The sequence below is a fragment of the Canis lupus genome, chromosome 14 (genome assembly GCF_003254725.2).
Source record: "Canis lupus dingo isolate Sandy chromosome 14, ASM325472v2, whole genome shotgun sequence".
Classification (NCBI taxonomy): Eukaryota; Metazoa; Chordata; class Mammalia; order Carnivora; family Canidae; genus Canis; species Canis lupus.
In genome coordinates this window covers 28,687,593-28,692,269 of record NC_064256.1, presented here as the reverse complement: position 1 = coordinate 28,692,269, position 4,677 = coordinate 28,687,593, and the positions used below count along the sequence as shown (strand labels likewise).

The following is a 4,677-nucleotide window of genomic DNA, read 5'->3' as shown; positions in this document are numbered from 1 at the left end:
GCAGAATGTTTCACTCCAAGTGCATCTGAGTCAAAGCCAAGGGAGTGATTATTCTTTTTCTCCAAGTCTTTCCCAGGCACCCAAATGATATTAGCATTTCCCTTTTGTTGTAACATATAACATTCCTTGACCCCTTCTGCCTAAGTAACAATCTCACCTTTCTTTAGTTTATCATTAATTTTTACCTAAACCTTTCCTGCTGAGATAGGATCAGGCACTAGTCAAGTCCATATTGCTAGTAGCAAAGTGAAATGTACCAGGACTTCCTCTTGTATTCCATTCCCAGTGGAATGGACAAATATACAGAAATGGTACTATCACACTTACTAGGCAAAAAAATATTTGCTACCATCAATTCCAACTTGGCAAGGAAAGGGAAAAAATAATCCATCCCATTAATTCTTTTGGAATTCTTTCAGTTAGGTTCTGATTAATAGACATACTTTCTTATTTTGGAATATTACCAGGATCTGGGACAGTGGCTGTAGTCTAGGGACCACTGGATCTGCTACTGAGAGAAAAAATTGTGGTTATATGCATGAGAAGACTTGTATATAAGCTTCCGTATCATCCTTTATACTGTATTTCCCAATTTTAATACAAAAATGTAACAATTTATCTAAGAGATACATATCATTAGTGCTCTTGATATTCACTTGCAAAATATAAGGTTGGAAGTTTGTAGATTCATCCTTCAATATTTTGTCACTCTCCATCCTTTTAAACAGGTATTTTAATTGACCATATCAGTTATTAACCCACTATCGTAAGGGTGATAAGAAATATAAAGTCAATTGAGAGTGCTATTCCTATGTTTCTGAACCCATTGTTGCACTAGGTGAGTGGAGAAGTGAAGGCTTTGATCTGATGACCAATTAACTAGGAGGCCCAAACTGGTACAGTATTTTGTTTGTCCTGGTTCTTTTTGGTATTAGCAGAACTGACTTCTTTTTATCTTAGTATTTTGATAGTATTAGCAGCACTGGTTTCAGTTACTGTGTATGGCAATCCAAACCCAGATTATAGATCAAGTCCAGTCAGTGTCCATTGAAGTACCTCCCTTTCCAGGCAGCAATAGATAAAGAGCCAAATTAATGTACTTGCCAACTACTTGCTGGAAAGAGTAAACTGTACACTTTGCTTTTTCTGCTTTGTTAAAAGTTTGACTTTGGTAGGAGTCACCAGTATATGTCACCATTTGGCAAATCATTGAATGGTTGGAATTCTTTTGTGTCCATTCATGCCATGGACCTAGGTTGCCACTTCAAAAGATCAAAGTAGGGCATTAGCTGCTTGATTCCAATTGCCTTCAACTCCAGAATAGGGCTGTTTTGATAAGCATCCAAAATGTCTTACTTTGATTTTATCTCAGAATTTCCAGAAAGATTTTTTTAAGAGCAATATCTTATATAAGGATCTTTTCATGATCCATTTGGTCCATTTTACTGATCTATTTGGTCCATTGTAAGCCCAATAGTTACTATACCCAAACAGTAGGGCTTTTTTTTTTTTTTTGTAGGGCTTTTTTTGTTGTTGTTCTTCTTCTTCTATTATTGCAAGAAACAGCCTGTAATTTAGCTGTTCCATGAGAATGTTACTACTTGCTAGATTCAAAGTACCTGGTTTTACACTGAGTCTTGGACCTTACTTCTATAATCACCCTCTATAAAGCAGACCAAATGCCAACCTCTACAGGTACTTGATCTGAAGCATGCCCATTAAGCAATAGTAGCAGGCAAGTCCTTGGGCAGGTCTACAGTAGATCAGAGGAGGAAGAGATTATTTGTTTAGAATGGACCCTTTCTTGTAAATCCCTGGTTGGATGTTCTTGAATATGTCATTTCTATTTAACTTCACAAGGGAACTATTTGAGCATCACCCTGTCTTTTAGAATGTTGTTCTAGAACCACCAATGGTGATAGGCATTTCACATCTTAATGTAGTCCAAAGGCTTTACTTACTTTGGCTGTCTGCATAGCTACCCAAGAAGAAGCCAGTAACTGGCTTTACTCAAAAGCAGTGTACCAGAGAGTTTCATCTGATAATTTTCTACTTCAAAAGACTAGAAGTCACCAGTAAGTAACAGTAGGTTTGAGAATTTGTAAGAGACTCCACTTGCCATGAGTGTAGGTTGCTAACATTTCTAATATCATTTCAAGTTTTTCTCGGGATGGTAGAGGCCGTGTAGCATCGCTGTTACTCTGAGGAGAGAACAGTCAGTAGCAGGGTACAAAAATGCAGAGCAATAAAACCTTTAACTTGGAGAAGCAAAACTATACTTCAAGGAAGCATCATCAGCATCACCACCAGCAGCACCACCAGCAACAACAGCAGCAGCCACCACCACCACCAATACCTGCAAATGGGCAACAAGCCAGCAGCCAAAATGAAGGCTTGACTATTGACCTGAAGAATTTTAGGAAACCAGGAGAGAAGACCTTCACCCAATGTAGCCGGCTCTTTGTGGGCAATCTTCCTCCTGATGTCACTAAAGAAGAGATGAGGAAACTGAGAAATACGGGAAAGCAGGTGAAATCTTCATTCATAAGGATAAGGGCTTTGGCTTTACCTGCTTGGAAACACGAACCTTAGCAGAGATTGCCAGGGTAGAATTGGACTACATGTCACTTCGTGGAAAGCAGCTGCGTGTGCGCTTTGCCTGCCATGGTGTATCCCTTACAGTCTGAAACCTTCCTCAGTATGTTTCCAATGAACTGCTGGAGGAAGCTTTTCCGTGTTTGGCCAGATGGAGAGGGCTGTAGTCATCATGGATGATCGAGGAAGGCCCTCAGGAAAAGGCATTGTTGAATTCTCAGGGAAGCCAGCTGCTTGGAAAGCTCTGGACAGTGCAGGGAGGGCTCCTTCCTGCTAACCACGTTTCCTCGGCCTGTGACTGTGGAGCCCATGGACCAGTTGGATGATGAAGAGGGACTTCCAGAGAAACTGGTTATAAAGAATCAGCAATTTCACAAGGAGCGAGAGCAGCCACCCAGCTTTGCACAGCCTGGCTCCTTTGAGTATGAGGATGCCATGTGCTGGAAGGCACTGATGGAGATGGAGAAGCAGCAGCAGGCCCGAGTGGACCACAACATCAAGGAAGCTCGTGAGGAGGAGATGGAGATGGAGGCTGCTCGCCATGAGCACCAGGTCATGCTAATGAGACAGGATTTGATGAGGCGTCAAGAAAGCTTAGGAGGATGGAAGAGCTGCACAACCAAGAAGTGCAAAAACGAAAGCAACTGGTGCTTAGGCAAGAGGAGGAGCGCAGGCACCGAGAGGAAGAGATGTGACAGCAACAGGAAGAAATGATGCAGCAACAGCAGGAAGGATTCAAGGGAACATTCCCTGATGCGAGAGAACGGGAGATACGGATGGGGCAGATGGCTAAGGGAGGTGCTGTGGGCATAAACAATAGAGGTGCGATGCCCCCTGCTCCAGTGCCAGCTGGTACCCCAGCTCCTCCAGGACCTGCCACTATGATGCCAGATGGAACCTTGGGATTGACCCCACCAACAACTGAATGCTTTGGCCAGGCTGCTACAATGGAAGGAATTGGGGCAATTGGTGGAACCCCTCCTGCATTCAACCGTGCAGCTCCTAGAGCTGAATTTGCTCCAAACAAACGTCGCTGATACTAATAAAAATGTCAATGTCTAGTTTCCCAAAAACCCTTAAAAGCAGGACCCTTTTTGGACTAGCCAGAATTCTGCCCTAGAAAAGTGTTAGGGATGCCTCCCATTAGGTCTTCCTTGCCTGTACTACTCAGAGGGAGTTTACTGGAGGCTGAAGGCAAGGAAGGGGTGGCAGGGGGCGGGGGGGGGGAGGATATTTAACAAATCAGTTCTGTGTGGTATATCATTTAACTAATTGATTCTGTGTGGTGCATTCCTGAAGTCTTATGTGATTGTTGAGGGTCTGGGGGGTGGGGGAACCATGGCAAAATGGATCCAGTTAGAGCCCCCATTAATCTTGATCATTCCATTCTTGTCCATCCTGTTCTTTTTGCTTTCTCATTCTTATATCCTCCAACTCCATACACACTGCCACATAGGCCACAAAAACAAACATCCACCAATGACCTTAGCCCCATTCCATTCACTCACAGGTGAGAATTCAGGCAAATGTCCACAGAGGTCACAGACAACATACATACAATTCTGGTATATCCAGTATATTACCCCTTCATGTCCTAAGGAAGACCTTTCTCTTAGAGATTTTCATTTTAGTGTATCTTTAAAAAATCTTGTGTTGCCTCCATCTTTTTTCTGGGTAAGGACAACCCAGAAATGGCCCTTTTATGTCTATGATGCTGTTAACAGCTTTTGATAGGCCTAGTACAATCTTGGGAACAGGGTTGCTATATGCTGAAGGTCAGACAGTAGCTCTTAGCCTTGCCTATCTTAAGTAGTTCTGCTGTGCATTTTTTTTTTATTGGTGTACCATGTTTGCTTTGTCCCTGATACCTTTGGAGTTTTTCTGAGAAATGGAGCAGTAATGCAGCATCAGCTTATTAAAATATGTTTTAAGCCTTTTAAAAAATATTTCAACATTAGGACTATGTGGTATAAGAATAGCTTGAGTTACAGTCTTCTATAGTTCTAAAAAGACATATTTTTGTTCAGGCCTCCAATTAAATATGGCCTTTTTTCTTTTATTTTTTTTAAATTTATTTATTTA

General features: G+C 41.8%; 1 pseudogene; it reads left to right on the top strand.

Annotated features, from left to right (window-relative positions):
- Nucleotides 1-2,231: 2,231 nt before the first annotated feature.
- On the top strand, nt 2,232-3,710 carry LOC112670859 (non-POU domain-containing octamer-binding protein-like; annotated as a pseudogene).
- The last annotated feature ends 967 nt before the right edge of the window (nt 3,711-4,677 follow it).